Genomic DNA, 19,026 nt, shown 5'->3' on the forward strand with positions numbered 1-19,026 from the left:
CCTGCAAGGAAATCGATTTTTTACAGACTAGATCTGGTCCTTTGAAAGACAAACACTTCTGGTTCCGTTTTAATACAGCTTTAACTAGCATGACATAATAGCTGGAACTCTATGTTAGCCATCTCTCGCTAAAGCCTTTCTGGTGGGTTGTCCATTTCAAATTTTTTATGCAGTTTTTGAGTCATTTGGTTTTATTTTGAATTAATTATATTTGACTTTTTATTAAAATTACATTTCTAAAGGTGTTGATTTTCATGGATGCCTCTTTAAAATCATCCATAAATCTAAAGCACTATGGGTATGGGTTTGATAAACTAGTGTTACATTTTGGTGGGCTATATGCAGATTTAACAGTATTAGTTTATGTTATGGTTAGAATAATGTATAAAGTAATTTGACAAGTCAGTAATGAAACAATACTTTTAAGATACCAAACTATGTCCTTTATTTCTCCAGCATGCTTTCTTCTCCTTTGTCCTTCAGAAACAACTGATTGGTCTGTGTTGTTTGCTCCCAGGAGGGGGTATGACAAGATAGAAAATAAAAAGCCTTCCAGGATTTTTGTATTTGGTTTCCAAAAGCTTAAGCCCTTTGACCCTTGTGCAGAAAGGGGCCAAGGCAGGCCCTATGAGAGAGAAAAATGACCAGGTGTAAGAGAAACAGCAGTAAAATATCACTGATAAGTGGCAACTAAAACTATCCTCAGTTTTGGGTAGTTCTGATCATGAAATAGAGAACACAAGTTTCTTCTTTAGTGAGCAGCACTAAGTCACCACTATTTTCTGTGATGCAGAGGTAGGACCTCATAAACCTCAGTTTTTAAAATTTGTAAGAGATGTTAGAAATCCAGATTTTAAAGTATTTTAAGTTTTTCCTCTTTTAATAAAGCTGTGTAAGAAAATCATTTATATGTTAAACAATGAAGATATTTGGGGTTGATCCCCTCCCCCCTCCATTGCCACATTAGTTTTGGTTTTGGAGAAACAGACATGAGGGGAGAAATAACTTGGAAAATTTTTATAGGGGAAATTTTTTTCCTACTTTATCCAGCTTAGAGGAGTCTGAGATTTGAGTGAAGAGAAACAGACGGGAGACAGTGAAAAGTAGAGTCTAGAGGTCCTCCCCCAACAGGACCGTGTGTACTGAGAAGGTAGCAACATCTCAGAGAGGCAATGGCGTTGTGATTCTTCCAACAGATTCTGTTGTGATTCTGACGACAGACAGACAAACAGCATCTCACTTCTCACGGACTTCCGGGCCCTCTGTCACACTGTGAAATACCAAGGGGACGCTCAGACCTCCAAGACGGGCAGAGAGTGGGCAGGAGGGAAACAGAAAAGAGAGACATCTTGGGGGAGAGCTGTGTGTCGGACCATCTGAGAAAGATGCCCTCCTGCTGCAGAAAGCCTTTTCCTCTTCCTTTATCTTACACGTATCTACCAAAAATTTTACAGAGGAGACAAGGTAAAAGTTTCTTAGAAGTTCAGCAGGATTAGTGGTCAAAGTAAGTAGAACTAGTTCTAGCAAAGTAAAGTCATATTGTTCTACAATCTGAATTGCAATGCGTTACACCTGATGTTTTTATTGTTTGTTGCCTTTATAAACTGGGCTTCTTGTCTCTTTCCCTTCCCACATATATTACTACTCTGGGTAATGTATTCATTCTAAGGACTCATATGTGCATTCATGATAACTTAAAAGGCACATGCATTGAGATATAGAAAAGTCAGTATAACGTAACTATAAAGACCTACAAGGCGCAAATTCAAAAACAAAACCTTTTTGATATGTTATTTGAACTATGTTACAGAGATTGACACAAAGAAGTCTTATGAAAAGCCACATGCTACATAGATTATCAATGCATCCTGAACACAACCACAAAAAGATTTAAAAAAAAAGAAAAATTAACAGAATCTGAAACAAAATGAATCATCAAAAAACTGCAGAAGAGGTTGATAATTATTGTTTTCTTACTGTCTTCTTGCAAAGACTGTTTGATGGTCATCTGAGGAATAGTAGGTTCCTTATGTGTCTTCACAGGTAGTCTACAGGTTTTATCATCTTCCCCAACTCTTGTATCTGTAGCGAGAAACTTTTTTGTTTTGCGTTGGCTATTAGATGGTTTGGATAGAGAGTCCCAATGCATAATAATCAGTGAGGCAGATATTTGTTGACAATAATTTGTGGGCTGAGGGCTATCCTAGTTCCTTGGAATTACCAATGTTGGACCCTGGCTCACGGGTGCCAACGTGTCCCGGCGGACGCCCCAGAGACTCAGACCCCAGACAGGCAGATGCAACTAGCAAGAGGGTTTATTGGACGTTTGCGCAAACGGGCTCTCCGCCTCCAAGGAGGAAGAGAGCCCCGATTAGCAATTACAGGCATCTTTTAAAGGCAAAAAGACCGCTTAAAGGCAAAGAAACCGGGGGAGTAGCATAGCATCCAGGTTATTGATTTCTCAACATGAACCTGTTCAGGGACATTTCAGTCAGGGCGTGGGGGGGGGGGATGGTTTTCTTATCTTGGACAACCAGAATATTTTTTGTTGCTTAAATTCCAGGGAGGTGCAGGGATGGGCTGCCTCTGGATTAGGGCTGGTCCTACTCACAAGGGGGGGCGGGGGTTCTTCACCAACTCTACATAACACGTGGGACCTGCCCACGGAAGTGTACTTCTGGGTTTTCAGGAGTAGCTAATACATATGTATCTTCTACTGGGGAGTCACAAGCATCGCAGGACAGTGATGTATGTTACTTCAGGTCTGTGAGACGTAACAAACATGAGGAATGGCTACGGTAGTCAGATTTGTCATGACATATAGGAAGTGAGGAAGTTACATGATTTTTCTTTTCCCTTGGCCAATTTGTCAGCATAATTTATTGGACACATATTCATTTTACATTGTCTTATGACACTTCTTTTTTATAGAACACTTGTATATATACATTTCATTTAAGAGACACCTATTCTCTTTCATCGATCTTTTTGTATTTGCAGAAATCCCATGCTATTTAAACTATTACTGCTCTAACATTTGTTTAATATCTGCTCCTCTTTTCTGACTTTTAAATATTAGCTTAGGTTTTCTAAATATCTACTTTAAGTGTCCTTTCTATGTAGAAAGAAGTGTCCATTCTATGCAGAATCTGCATAAAATTAATATAAAATAGTATTTCCTAATTTAGGCTTCTTTGAATGTTCATGATCTAAAACATACATGCAATCACATTATAAGAGCTGCGATAACAAAAACAATAGAGTGGATATAAAATATAATGTAAAAGTGCTAAATCTCTTGCCCAAATGTAGGAAATATGTAGAGACTCATACCCATGTTTCTTCTCAAGCAAGTGCCATTTAATAATCTATCATTCTGGCAAGCTGCATCTCAGAGAATCCACAGACTTACTACTATTTTACATACTACTAAGGAATTGCTTAAGTGCTCTGGGGTCACTGAGTTACTGAGTTTAGCCCATTCCAACAGTAGGACAAGTATCCAGATGGAAGATAAGGCAGCCTGGAAACCTGACGCTCCACGGAGTCAATGCCAAGCCCAGAGACGGCCCTGCCTTCATGTTAAAGATGAGCTCACGGCCCATCTAGCAGTAAAAACTGCCAAGAAATTAGGGGACTGGCTTGTTTTGTACCAAACTAAACTTCTCCCCTCTGTCTCAAAATGTAAGGTTCATTTTATTGAAATCAATTTCAGGTGGATGTTCCTGAGATTAGACTGATGATACAAGCTTTTAAAAAATAGAAATCCCATGTTTACTCTCTGACTAAACCTAAGGCCCAGCTAATGGATTCACAGTTTTTTACACAAAAAGCAATTGATTTTTATACCCAAACATCTGGAAAACCCTAAAAAAAGTAAAGCAATTCTTGATCTTTAGCATAAAGGCAAGGTAACTGGATGCTTCCCTGTGAATTTAACCAATTAAAACATTCTGCTAAAACGATCAAATTAATAGTACCCCCTACTACCTGTGGGTAAAGTTTAGAGTTTTCATAAAGATGATAATTAGATTAGGGCAATAAAATTCCAGGATAGGAATACTCTACGAAATAGGTTTATTTCTTAATTTTCAGTACCATTTTGCTTAATGATTCTTTTTCTCCTTATATTGAAGATTAAATATTTGCCTTTTTATTTAACTGTGAACCAGTTATACAACTGTTTTATGTAATTATGTTCATGACAATGATACTGTTGCATTTAAATTACTTAAACCTATAGTTTCATGAGTGCGTGATATTTATTGAGTTTAAGTTAAAAATAAAAATAAATTTCTGACTTAAATCACAGAAGTATAGAAGTCAGAGGAGACAAACATTAATAAAATTTATTCAGTAAAAGAAGGTTATAACTTAGATAGTAAGAACAATAGAAATTAAAAACTTTGTTTTGGGATGTTCTCCTTTTATCCTAATAAAGTTCATATTTTTATTTTTACTTTGTGGTTTTCATGATTTGAAAAGTGAAAAAGACATATGAACCTGCTGACTGCATTGCAAAATTGCTTGTGCACTTTTCTTAGTTTCAGAGGTGTGTTTAGAAATCCTGAAATTAGAGCAACAAAAACATAATCCACATAGAATTCTCCCTTCAGATTTTACTTGTTGCTTTCATTATAAAATGCTCTCACAGGCTCTTTTAACTTTTGTTGATATTATGAGCATTACTCTACTTGAAAAGAAATAACAAGATTTAGTACTTATTGATTTTGAGATTCTTTTTCCCAAGATTTTATTTATTTATCTGAAAGAAGGGAGCATGAGTAAGAGAGCCCCAGGTGGACGGGCAGAAGGCAAAGGAGAAGCAGACTCCCATTGAGAGGGAGCCCAGTGCAGGCCTCAAACCTAGGACCCTGAGATTATGACCTGAACGAAAGGCAGACACAACCAACTGAGCCACCCAGGTGCCCCTAATTTTGAGAATTTATGTCTCTTTATTTTTTGCCACTTCAATACACATTTTCAAATATACTTTGGATGCTTACACATCCCTCTAAGAATAAAGATTGAAATAATGAAAATGTGTATTGTTTGTTCAAACATCTTCATTATTTTCAAGAAAAATAGGAATATGACAAACATGTGAGCTTTGTAAAATGTGAACAGGAATTAGGAAAACAAAACTATATAGGATGTGTAAATAATTATAGTCATTAGAATTTCTGTTGTAATATGACTACATCCCCATTTTGATCAAAGTTGTTAAACCTAGAAATAATATTACCTTTTCAAAATGTGATTTGATTTGTGAGAAGGACAAACTCATCAAGTAGTTTCTTTGGCAGGAATAGTAGGATTACACAAATTCAAATCACTTCTTTAGTCCATCAATTATCATTTTTATGTTTGTTGGCCTATATACGGGATACAGTCTATAGCAATGGACTACAACAAATAATTTGGTATTAGATTACACTATTAGCCACAATATTATTAGAAATGTACTCTGAACAAGTTCTGATCTAAATAATATCAAGTCTTTGCTGAACCAGTCATAGAGCAATAAATAGAACTGTAAAGATGTAAATACACATTATAATGGATGCAATTCAATCTGAAAACTTGCTAGTGCAAATTAAAAGATGATTCCATTAAATAAGGTCTAGGAACAAAGTGAAATGTTCTATTCCTACTCTTCACTGGCCAAAGGACGTGCAGAGATTTACACCGGGCACATGAGAATAATAAGGGCTTTTTAAAATCAGCTACTTCACTAAATGTTTTGCATACTCAATATATATAGTTCCATTTTATTTTATCAATAATGAAACTATCCTCAGAAAAGTTAAGTTTTTGGGGATCCCTGGGTGGCTTGGCAGTTTGGCGCCTGCCTTTGGCCCAGGGCGCGATCCTGGAGTCCCGGGATCAAGTCCTGTGTTGGGCTCCCGACACGGAGCCTGCTTCTCCCTCTGCTTGTGTCTCTGCCTGTGCTCTCTCTTGCTGTCTCTTTCTCTCTAAAATAAATGCATAAAATCTTAAAAAAAAATATTTGTATTCACACATTTTCTAGATATATTTGAGAAAAACTTAACATTGTGTTTCAGAAGCTTTGTGACTTTTTTTTCTGCCCCATTAACATTATTAGAATTCTGGTTGGAGTTGATATTTGTACCAATTTAACTACTTTTAAAATCATAAAAAGTTAGGTTTTTTCAAAAGTCAAAGACTTGGCAAATGGTTTCAAAGCCATGGATTCAAAGCCAAGCTTAATTATGATGGTTATGAAAAAATTAAGTAAATCATTACATGCTTGAACTTTACAAACATATTTAACTATAATGACACAAAGTAATTGATCAGAGAAACATCTAATAACATTAGATGAAATAGAAAAACTCATGTTCAAATTCACTATAACAACTGCAGAATTAGTGGATGGTGTGGAAGCATTAAGAAGTCGATTGTTTTGTTAAAATTAATGGTCTTCAAAAAAATAAAAAAATAAAACCAAAATAAAACTAATGGTTCTCATTTGATTTTTCGTACATCTTAACAGAGGGTGTGTTCAGCCTCACTCTTAATTCAATTCTTAATTCAATTCTCCTCACAGAATTGAACTTTATAACTGTACAAACCATAAGAAGAAAATAAATAAGAATTATTATTTAATTTAATAGTTATTTGATTTTTTAAGAAAGATAATTTTTATAAAACAAATAATACCAAAAGATGTTATCAACTTTTTTCAAAAAATATTTTTGGAAGAGCCATTTCAAATACTTGTGTTCGGGGGCACCTGGGTGGCTCAGTTGGCTCAGTGTGCCTTGGGCTAAGGTCGTGATCCTAGGGTCCTGGGATGGAGCCATCTCAACTCCCAGCTCAGCGGCAAGCCTGCTTCTCCCTCTTCTCTCTGCCTGTGCTCTCTCTTGCTGTCTCTTTCTCTCTAAAATAAATGCATAAAATCTTAAAAAAAAATATTTGTATTCACACATTTTCTAGATATATTTGAGAAAAACTTAACATTGTGTTTCAGAAGTTTTGTGACTTTTTTTTCTGCCCCATTTAACATTATTAGAATTCTGGTTGGAGTTGATATTTGTACCAATTTAACTACTTTTAAAATCATAATTCTTTGGCAAAGATTTGTCAATAGAATTCTTGTTATTTAGATTATGTAAATACATAGCTGATGTTTCTAGTCCCTGAGCTCAGAGATTTTCAATAAACCATGAATACAAAAAAAAAAAAAAATTCAGAATGTTTTCCCTTTGTCCTTCAAAAAGGATAACTCAGATGCGATGGCTCTCTACTGATAATTAGTTCATTGTACGTTTATATGTTACATCAGCACTCATGATAGCCAATCATATGCATTTTTTTTAACTTCCTGCTGAGTGACACTCATTGGTAGATTGAGATCTGCAAATCCTACAAATCAGAGGGGCTTTTTTTTTTTTGTCTCTTCATCTAAGAACCCGTTATTAAATATTTACCAGCACACACCTGACTTTGAATGCCCTTCAGTCCAATCATTCCACAATACAGCAAAGCAGACGACCAGAACCTGCACTCTAGTAAAATTACCGAGGAAATACAGTAAAGACTTTTTTTTTTTTTGAGAGGAAGAGTGAGTGACAGGGAGAGAGAATCTTAAGCAGGCCCCATGCCCCACGCGGAACCCAACATGGGGTTCAATTTCCCAGCCCTGATATTGTGACCTGAGCCGAAATCAAGAGTAAGATACTTAACTGACTGAGCCCCCCAGGTGCCCCTCCAGAAAAGACACTTGAGAGTCGGTTCTTATCCTTTCCCTAGGTAATATTCTGATTTTTTTTCGTAAGCCTCTATTTTTAAATGATAACAAGAATATACACATTTTAAATGATATTCTATAAAGGAAGGGGAGAAGTATATAAGATACTTGTTATCCAAATGACTAAATATGGTATCTCATCTTCTACGGACGATGCCAGTTAGGGAGCTTGTGACATATGACACAGATGTCTTGAGTGAAAATTAGAGACCCTTGATTCACCAACATGATGAAGGCAGGTAAATCACCTCTCCTTGCTTGGCCAAAGAGCTGTTCAGCAAAATTGGATGGGTTTCAATTTCCTTTTGAAAAGGTAATAGTGACTTTTGAAATCTAGGATGGCTTTTTTCAGGCTGAAAAAAGTGAACTCCAAACATTTCGTGAATGATTTCAAGTTTTTATTGATTTGTGCAACTTATTATTTCACCTGCTATGTGAGCACACACCTCCATTAGAGATGCTCTCCATGACTTTAGGATTAAAGGTCAATGTTTGTGAACATCAATGGCACGCAGCTATTCATTACTTTATAATCGATTTGGGGAGAGGAAAAGGAGGCATTAAGTGCTGTAAATCATATGTGGCATCATTTTCCCCTGGGCAGAGTGGTGAGGGAGATGCACGGAATGCAAACTGAACAAGAAGGATGCAAGCACCGAGACAGATATAACTAAACAAATGTTATTATGGAAAAATGGCAATTAAGATTCTCTTAATTAGCCTGTCATTTTGTATTTATCATCATAATGTTTGTTTTACAATGCTTTATTAAATCTGGCTTTATGACAAACAGTCTGCTGGCAATGTGTCTTGCTGTGCAACATATGGCATTACACCTAATGAATATTAATGCCGTGAAGTATAAATGGTCTTCAGGGACAGAGCTGATGGCTGGGAAACTCCTACATATGGCATTACTATTCAGAGAGGTTAACGTATATGTTTCTCATCATTTTTTTGTCTCTTGCTGTGACCGACCCTCTTGCCGATGAAACCTCAAATGTGTGTTCAAAAGTTAAAAATACTTGTCTTTTAATATTATTGTGTCTGTTCTAAGTGGCCTTACTCTGCTGTTTCTTCCCACCAACTGACTTCTCATGAGGCCTCTGCTCATTTGCATGCTTCCTACCCAGGTGAGTCTATAATGCTAAGGAATCCACTTGCATCTGGACCAGATGGTTCACTCCTGTAACCATACAGTGTCTCCATACTCATGTTTCCGAAGCCAATAGCTGGTCAATTTTTTGAAACATTGGACAATGCTCTTCTGATTGTAATCCTTTCCTCTCACACTGTCCACCAAATGCAATTTCCAATAATTACTAAATTAACCAAACTTTCCTAGTCACAGAAGCAAGAAGAGAGAAAGACAATCAAACCCAGAAGTTTTAAGAAGTAAAAGGAATATTTTGGTCCACATCATTATTTCAAAACATGCCTCAGAATTCAGTTTGTGTCATTATACACCATATTCAATCCAGAGGATGGCAAAACAATTGCAAAAGTTATGAGTAGCCTTTTTTTCCCCCAACAACATATGAAGTTTTGGATAGAGAATCAAAAAGAAGTCAATCATACCTCATTTCCTCTTTTGTTTTTTCAGAGAGAAGTTATTAAAAAAAAAATCATGAAATTATATAATATTTGGAGGATATCTCTGCAAAAAGTGAAAAATGTGTAGTCTGAAAATAAATGATTGCAGATGGGACTCTGTCACTGTCCAAATCAATCTCCTTGTATAATATTGCATTAAAAAGTACTGTACTGTACATCATGTAAAGTAATTAGTTGCAAACCATGCCAACAAATCAGTTTAAGGAAAATGCAGGTATCATTAAACAGCCTGCAAATATCCTGAAGAGTTCAGCTTTTATCCTCAAGATAATGACGAGCATACCCTCATTCACTAGTTATTTTGTTTTAGATCCATTGGAAGTGAGGAGGGAAAGCAGTGGATTGCAAAACTTGACTTCAACAACCAGAACTAGAAGTCACTTCCCAACCCCAAATAACACGGGAATGGACTTCATCTAATGATGAATAATGATGCTCTTACTATTTGTTAGTCATTTACTGTTTACATAATATTTTATATATACTAATTTAATTTTAACCATCATGGGAAGTGAGTTTTTAAAAGCATTTCAAAGTGCAGATGCTTTTATTTCTGATGTAGCTATGGTAATATTGTCTAACGTCTAGGCCACTGAGCTATGCTCTTCTGAAGCTTTCTTATGGAAGGCACGCGGGAAGTCGTACAATCTCTATTACCATCCGACTGAGGAGGGAGTTAGTTCTGTTCATACAGGATCTTCATCTAAAAGTTGCTATTTATATGACAAAAAATGCTTTAGACATTTATCCCATGAATTTGTAGAGGATGCCTCACATCAATAGGAAGTGCACAAGAGGCCGAGCACCTCAAGATCATGAAGGAGAGGGAGAGAAACCATTCTTGAACGAACACTTAAGAAAATGCAGATAGTAGACTCAGCACATGGAGTGATGTCTTCTTAACAAATCAAGTCATATTTTGCAAAGAGTAGTAGGACACTAATTAGATAGAAGTGGCTGCTCATGGTAGATAAACCTAGAAGAACAAGAGCAACAGTATCTCTAGAATTGAGAAAATCCACGGACAAATACAAAGGCGATTCTCTCAGCCGGTACACGAGTGACGATTTCTTTCTCTCTCCATCTAGATTGTTCTTTCAGAGCTTTATACAATTATGTGTAGATTAATGTGTATGGAACAATCGGGCCATGTCAATACCAAGAAGCTTTTTCTATATAGGCTATAAAACTATGTCAGAATCCACTATCTCATTAGTGTTTGTTATCTACTAAAGGGTACACGTTAAACTTAGAATAAAATATATGCTATTCTCATTCCCAGAGTGTGAATTTAGTCATTTTAAGTAAACTTACATTTTTGTTTTTCTTTTCTTCATAAATACACAGCTTAGTGTCTTTCCTGATGTGGTCATAGCTGGATATCTCAGCGAGGTGAGACGTATTCAACAGAGGTGTTCTGGTGACTGATTGATAAAACAAGAGAAACAGCACCTCTTACTAGATTGTATCAAGGAGATATTTTCTCAGTATGTTATTTATTACGGCATCTTCAGTTCTCTTTCCATTCAGTCAGTCAGAACTCTGGGTTACTATCTCCTGTTTGGCCAGTACAGGGGATACAAGACAGACATTTCTTCAGAAACTGCATGTGGTGAAGAGTAACATGAGACATAATTAAAGGCTGAATGGAGAAACAAGAGTTTTCATGTTCAGAGGAGGTGGGAGGGAGGGCAATCGGTGCTGGAGCATTAAGGATTGTAAACTGGAACAGCTCAAAAGATGATCTCAGGGCCATCAAAGAGCATGTGTTCATTGTTCAATATGTTCAGTGTGTATATATACAGTCCAGCTTTTATAGCTGGGAGAAGTGTCTCAATCTTTTTACAGAACAAGCTCTGCTTTTATAACCCCTCATGTGCTAAAAAAAGAAAAAGAGGAAGTTTTGATTTGTTTTTCTCTCTATAGCCTACTAAAAGAGAAACGACTGCAACATCTTCTCTGGGTAAATCTGCTAATACCACATTCAAATAAATAACAAAATTAAATAATTTTCCTGATGTTTATTTTAGAAACCACTATTCTCATTTCTCTTTAGTATCAGAATAGCGGGCGGATAATCCTATGATACTGCTTAAGTCTCGAATAGCACTATTTTCTTATTCACTTTTGATTTCATTTGGTGACAGTGCTTGATTTTTTATGGTAGTCAATTCAAATGATTTCTAAATAAAACACTGCGGGGTGAATTTATTAGGAAATTATTTTTTGAAAATGTCTATAGATGATTATATGTAACAACTAAAATATTTAAGTGGTGGGAATGGAAGAGTGTAAAAAAAAAAAAAAAAAAAAAAAACTTAGGAAATTAAAATATCTGCCAAAGGTTAAAACCAAGAATCCTATCATATTGCAGGCTTTTTACATTTCCTAACAAATTGAACACCCAACAGATGAACCCAGGGATAATGCAAACACCAGTAAGAGTTGCATCCTCAATAGAAAGCACTAAATCCTTTGTTTATGCAGCTGCTAAAAAAGAATACTTTGGGGCTAAAAGGATGAATTTCAATCAAGCCAAACTGTACTCTTTGGGGGAGGGGGGGTTTACTAATATTTTCTCCTAGAAGGAGAAATTAACGACTCAAGAAGGGTAGATCCAAATATCTCTGAAGATCAATGTTTTGTCCTCTAAAAATATTCTCGATTTCCCAAAGGTTGTCTTTCCACCCAGAAATTCTCAAATGTAAATGACATGATGTAAAGATGATTTAGTTTTGTTTGTTGTGCTTTGCTCTTCAGATGTGTTAATTATACACAGTATTTTTTGACAATAAACATTTCTCAGAACACTTTTGTTTTGAACTGAAGGAAACCCAGCTTGAACAAACTTAGGCCAAAAGGGAAGTACATTTTTTCGCAGAAACAAACCACCACAAGTCACATGAGCAGCTGGCTTTAGGGACAATTGTAAACAAGTAAAGGAATATTTTCAGGTTCTCCATCTCACATTGCCAGCTTTAATCTCTCTTTGTGCAGATGTGTTTCCTCTAAGCTGTGGATGTCATGTCCACAAATTGCTTCCATAGCCATAATCTGCCACCCCTCACCAATTGATAAGAACTAGTTCGTTCATTCGTTCTTCCTTCCTTCCTTCCTTGAAATATAATTGACATGTGACATTGTATTTGTTTCAGGTATATATCATAATAATTAAAATTTATATACACTGTAAAATGATCACCACAGTAAGTCTAGTTAACACCTGTTACCATATGTAGTTCCAAAAATTTTACCTTTCCTAAATTCTAATTTCAAAATTTCTGGAGAAGGTAGCTAAATAGTACATCTTTGAGTACATATGCAACTCTTTCTAATTAATAATGGTCAGAGTTGAGACTTATAAAATGTTAGCTCTTATTTAAACCACAAGGTTGAAGCAGTGATGAGGATGGTGCAGGAGAAAACAGTTGCCCCAGATGATGAAGGACAAAATAATAGATTTTACTACCATTTGCAACATTGAGTTTATTATACAATTTTTCTCACTTTACATACTTATTTCTCTCGATAACTCTCATGATTTTAAAGGAATATGTTTATAAATATTGAAACTTTGAACATTTAAAAATATTATTTTCTTACAATAAAAGAAAAATACATGGTACATGAGGTAGCAAGTCTATATTACAGACACATGTTTTGAAACATTGACTATTTTTTTTAAGGGCAACATAATGTCCTTCTACCTTGGAATAATTTACTTTTCAAATAAATAAAAGCTCCTACATATTGAGCACTTCTATGTGGTGCTAAGTAATGATTCAGTAGCTTTAGACATATTCTATCACTTATTTTTACAACAATTTAAAATAACATAGATCCACTTACAAGTGAGAGAATTTAGACTTAAGGAGATTTTATAATTTCCCAATGTTACTGGGTACACAATAGACTCAGGATTTTAAACTCAATTTTCCCAAATTCCTCTTATCTCTCATATACTATAAGATGTAAACTAACACAATTACAGTACCTTGTGCGTGATTCTAAAATCCAATTAGAAGAATGTATAAAAATTTACCTACTTTAAGAGCACCTGAGTGGCTCAGTTGGTTAAGCAGCCAGCAATCGATTTCAGCAGGTCATGAGCTCAGAGTCATGAAATCCAGCCCTGCTTGGGGCTCTGTGCTGAGTGCAGAGCCTGCCTAAGAGTCTCTCCCTCTGGCCCTCCCCCACTCATGCATGTGCTCATGCTTGCTCTCTCTCTCTCTCTCTCTCTCTAAAAGAAAAAAAACAAAAACTTTTTTTAAAAAACTGAGCTACAAAAAAAAAAAAAAAAACAAAAAAAACTGAGCTACAAAATGTGAACCGGAATTACATCAAATGTGACAGACAATAAAACAGTTACCAAATGAGTCCATTTTCCTTATTACATTGTATTCTGGACTTATCATTTTATTACTCTATCACTTATTTTAAAAATGTGGAGCTTTGAGAAAACTGGATAAGGAGATTGCAGATCAGTATCTCACTTTCCCTTGATTAAGTCTCAGTAGTAAATTCTTTTAAAAATCTTGTAGCATGGTAAATTAGCTACACTTAGAAAGCTAAAGCCATGTCAATTCATATAGAAATTATAAAATTAATTACATTTATATTTCTTCTACTATGAGGTTCTACACTATTCTGACTTACAGACTTCTTTCCTAACATCAACAATTTGTTTTTACTATGTTAGTTCCTCTCTTTTTTTTTTTTTTTTTTTTAGACCTTTATTCTCTTTGGTCTCTATTTCCCAGATTATTGAATTGTGTGAATCTCAAATCTCTATCTTTCAGCTTTGTCTTCATCATAAATAGAACCAAGTAATAACTGATCATTTTTTCCTTTAAAAATGAACATTCCTTTTCAACGAGTTTCTGATTCATGGGCTTTAGGAAGGAAATGACTTCATTGAAATTATTTTTTAGCTACATCTCATGTCTCAAAGGATAAGGATTTGGTTGTTTTTTTTGTTTGGTTTGGTTTGGCTCTAGTTAGCACTCAGTGATATCCCATAATGACTTACTATGTGACTTCCTGAGCAGCACTTAAGATATTCAGAAAATCAGGGTATCTGGGTAGCACAGTTATTTAAGGGTCAGACTCTTGATTTGGCTAAGGCCATGATCTCAGGATTGTGGGATCAAGCCCTGTGTTAGGCTCCTTGCTCAGTGGAAAGTCTGCTCGAAACTCTTTTCCTCTCTCTTGGCCCGTCCCACCTACTCTCTCTCTTTCCCTCTCAAATAAATAAATCTTTAGAAAAAAAAAATATCCAGAAAGCCACTGGACAAGTATTTATCATAGGCCTACTATGGGCCACACACAATTCAAAATGCTGGTAAGTAGCAGTGAACATGACAGACAAGAAGCTTATATTTTAGAGAAGAGAGACATAGATTTAATAATAAATAGATACAATGATAAGTGAAGAATGAGTTATTAATAAATGACTAACAAGTTAAAATAAAACCTATTTAGTTTGGATCCTTAGAGAAAGCCTTAAGGATGTGATCATCACACTGAGTTCTACATGATAAGAAGGATCCAACCACAAATGATGGAAACAGGCCTAAGGAAAAAAGGGAACATTAAAACAAAGTTCCTTATTGTGAGATAACAGAAAAAACACATATTGGCTCTGCTTCTGGCTCCTAACATAAAGCTTCTAAAATCTTTGTAATTTCCTAAATGATAAGAGCACTAAGAACATGTTTTGTTCTAATATTCTACCTTTGACCCTGTCCCCGACATAAGAGTCCTCAAACTCTTGTCATTTCCTGGGTGATAAGAGTGTCTTTTGTTCTAATGAGGCAATTTTGGGTGGGCCCTGGATGAAGGCTTGTCAATGGAAAGACCAACCCATGATTGGAAGCTTGGAATTTTCAGCCTCTAGAGGAGGAAGGGCTGAAAATGGAGTTAATGATCTATCATGCCTATTTAATGCTTCCCTAAAATTCCCAATAGTATGGGGTTCAGAGGGTTTCCAGGTTGTAAAACACATTCACTTCAGGAGGGTGATGGATCCCAACTACATGCAGACATAAGTTCCTTTGCTTGGGACCCTCCCAGACCTTACCATGTATATCTCTTCATTTGATTGTTTATCTGTATCCTTTGTTACATCCCTAATGAACTGGTAAACATAAGTAAGTGTTTCCCTAAGTCCTTGAGCTGCTTCAGCAAATTAATCAGATCTGAGGTGGGGTTTCTGATAGCCTCCAATTTGTAGCCAAATCAGACAGAAGTTGTGGATAACATGGAGACCTAGTACTTATGATTGGCTTCTGAACTCACATAAAATCAGTCTTATGGGACTGAGCTTTAAACCAGGGGGATCTTATGCTATTTCCAGGAAAATAGGATTAGAATTGAGTTAAATTGTAGGACACCCAGCTGGTATTGCAGAGAAGGATTCTTATGAAGAAAAATTTCCACATATTTGGTGATCAGAAATGTCAGAGGTATAGTTTACTGTGTGTGTAGTAAAGGAAACACACAGGCAAGAAAGGTGGGAAAGTGAAATGTATCCTTATGCATCTCTACACTTCATGTAGCATGATGTGCCAAATGTCTCTAAAATGATACCAGATAAACTTGAATAAGTAAGCAGAGCATAGTTTGTGTATAACTTTAAGTTAAGCAAGAATTTTGAGCCAACAAGAACATGTTCTTATTTATTATTTTATTTTGACTGCTAAATATATTGTAATTTTGTAATAAGGCAATTGTATTGAGGAAACATTAGAAGGCTAATTAATTGTCTGGAGAAGAATGATGCTAGTGGTTAGCTAGCCTGTATCATTTGTATATTTTGAAAAGATTGATCCTTTTAGTGTGATGTTTGCTAAATAGAAAAAGTATTTGTACAAATAGTGATGATGATGATGATGATGTGTGAGAAATTGTCCATGCTTTATTTGCTATCCTGGTGTTGAGATGCATCATCATCATCATCATCATCATTTGTACAAATAAAATAATAAATAAGAACACAGAGCTCTCTCTTAGTGGTGTGAAAGAAGAATGTGCACAAGAAAGTGGCAGTATTGTTTACAAAAGACTGTTTCAATAAGTTTTGCTTAGTGGGAGCAGAGATGTGGCACTACAGCGAGGGATGGGTGGGAGTGGGATGTGGAAGCTAATTTGTGTTTGTCCACTTTTAGGAAGGCAAAGGGGCATGATTTGTAGTAACTGAGAGACTATATACAGAAAATGGAAGGGGAATTATTAGTAGTGAAGCCTTGAGAGGGCAAAAAGTCTCGAGAAACCTGTGGGAAAGTGCTGTTCATAGAATAACCAGGTTTCAGTTAGAGAAAAGAGAACATTCAGAGCAGTGTTAGGAGCATATCAGTGCTTTGCTGTTGACAGAAGGTGCCTTGCAAAGGGCACACTTGAAGGGTTTGGGAGTTAAGAGATTAGAGGAGATTAATGGTCTAGTAGGGCAGGGATGTGAGTTCACTCCATGATGGATGGCAGAGGTGTCTTGGGCCTCTCCAAATGGCTAAGGAAAATCAGAAAGTGAAGAATGACAAGATTAACCCCAACAGTTTCTTAAGAGAATGTGGATAAACAGTTCAAGCTGGAAAACACAGGGTTGCCACATATCTTTGTTTCTGGTAGCTCCTATTTTTTTATGGCCAAAGGATGATTCAAATTTCCTCAGAGAACTTCTTCCTGAGGTGGCCTGGGGGCCACTCAGTTAATGCCTCCCTTTTTTTTTTTTCTGGGAGATGAATACTGGGCTGGGACATGGAGGTGGGGAGACTAGGGAATGTCCATGCAGTAGCATAGAGACGTGGCTGCCCAGGAACAAATAGAAGACAATGAAAAGAGACTGTGTCAACTAATTGAATAAATAAAGGAGTGACTGAAGTAAATAATACCCTTTGTGAACAAAGCATTTCTCTGAGTTAGAGGAATAAAATGAGTTGTTTCTTGTTTTGTTTTGTTTTGTTTAATTTCAGTGATAAATTGTCTACTCTTACAGTTTTAGAGTGTGAAGGTATAGAATTCCCTGCTGCTCCTGGCTCCTGGGTGGCTCAGTCAGTTAAGCATCTGACTCTTGATTTCAGCTCAGGTCTTGATCTCTGGTCATGATCTCAGAGTTGTGAGATTGATTGGGCTCCAAGCTTTGGGCTCCAAGCTGGGTGTGGAGCTGGCTTCAGATTCTGTTTCTCTCTCTGCCTGTCTTCCCACTGCCCCCTTGCTTTCCTTCTCTAAAACAGATAGATGATAGATGATAGATAGATGATAGATAGATAGATAGATAGATAGATAGATGATAGACAGATGATAGATAGATAGACACCCTACTGCTCTCAAAAATCATCAGATTACCTGCTTGTAAAAAATATGTTATAGAACCTATCCTCTTCCCGAGAAGAAATTAATTTTTTCTTTTCTCTGTACCACTAATTACAGTGTCCAATATTCATCTTCATCCCTACCTTAATTAGTGGCGTTATGCAAACTACTTTTTACTCAAAAAATATTGAAATACAAATTACTTTTTATTTGCTTTAGGTAGTTTATTTCTATAACAATTACAACAGATTTTAATTTTGCATTATGGAAAGCAGTTTGAAATATAATTATTATAGACACTGTTAGTTGTTCTCAATGTTCACTTATCAGAATTCAATTTTTGTGTTAGTTGGAAATGTTTACTACAAGAAACAGAAAGCTGAACTTTAAATAGTTTAAAGAAACAGAGATTTTACTTTTTCACATAACAAGAATTTTCTTTGAATTGCATTCTTGATTATATAAATTCTTGATTATATAGGCTTCATAAATCAATTTTTTGTCAGTATTTTCAAAACAAAGTTTTTTTAAAGTAAGTATAATTTATTCTAAATTTTGTTTGTATTCTATTGTCCTTGCTTATATACACATAGAAGACAAAATATTTTTACCTGAAATAGTTCCTTAAGAAAAAATCATTTCTTCTTTACCATTGGAGGTCTTTCAATAAAACTTCCAGCTGTTTTAAAATATGAAATAACAATTATATATATCTTAGAGGTTTCATGGTGTGAATACTCCATTTTGATGCTAATTTGGAAATACAGTTCCCTTGTTAGTTGTAATGAGGCTATTCAAAAAGTCAGTATTTTAAAACATCATTGAAATATTGAAAATAGAAGTAAAATCCACCAATGAACTTGATATATTTTGAACTTTATATATTTTGACTAGTAAAATAGTTACTTCTAATAATTAATTGGCAGAATAATCTGAGATAAATAATAATATTCATCTACAAAAATATTGATTAAAATATTGTAGAGACAAAAATATCTGTTACAAAATTCAACATACAAAAATGGCGAATAATTAAAGGCATATTTAAACAAAGGTTAATTTGCATTAAATACATTAAACCATGCAAGGTAATCCTTTATTTTATTTTATTTATTTGAAGAGAAAGAGAGCAAGAGAGCATGAGCAAGGACAGGATGAGGGGAGCAGAGAGGGAGAAGAGGACTTCCCCCCACTTAGCAGGGAGACTGACCTGGAGGCTCCATCCCAGGACTCTAGACTCATGACCTGAGCTGAAGGCAGACGCTTTGTTGACTGAGACAATCAGGTGCCCCAAAAAGTAACTCTTTAATAACTTAATGAAAGCTTTGTAC

General features: G+C 35.6%; 1 long non-coding RNA gene across 2 annotated transcripts in view; it reads right to left on the reverse strand.

Moving 5' to 3' along the window:
* LOC121473278 overlaps positions 1-18,366 on the reverse strand; it is a 31,474-nt gene extending 13,108 nt beyond the window's left edge. The window contains exons 1-2 of one of the 2 annotated variants that reach the window (XR_005983140.1): positions 18,307-18,366; positions 10,703-10,812 (exon numbers count right to left, since the gene is read on the reverse strand). This is a non-coding gene — a long non-coding RNA (uncharacterized LOC121473278). Of the gene's footprint in view, positions 1-10,702; positions 10,813-13,434; positions 13,494-18,306 lie in introns of those variants that run through there. The other variant, XR_005983135.1, reaches the window with a different exon arrangement.
* Between the last annotated feature and the right edge of the window lie 660 nt (positions 18,367-19,026).

The sequence above is a fragment of the Vulpes lagopus genome, chromosome 1, assembly GCF_018345385.1.
Source record: "Vulpes lagopus strain Blue_001 chromosome 1, ASM1834538v1, whole genome shotgun sequence".
Taxonomy (NCBI): Eukaryota; Metazoa; Chordata; class Mammalia; order Carnivora; family Canidae; genus Vulpes; species Vulpes lagopus.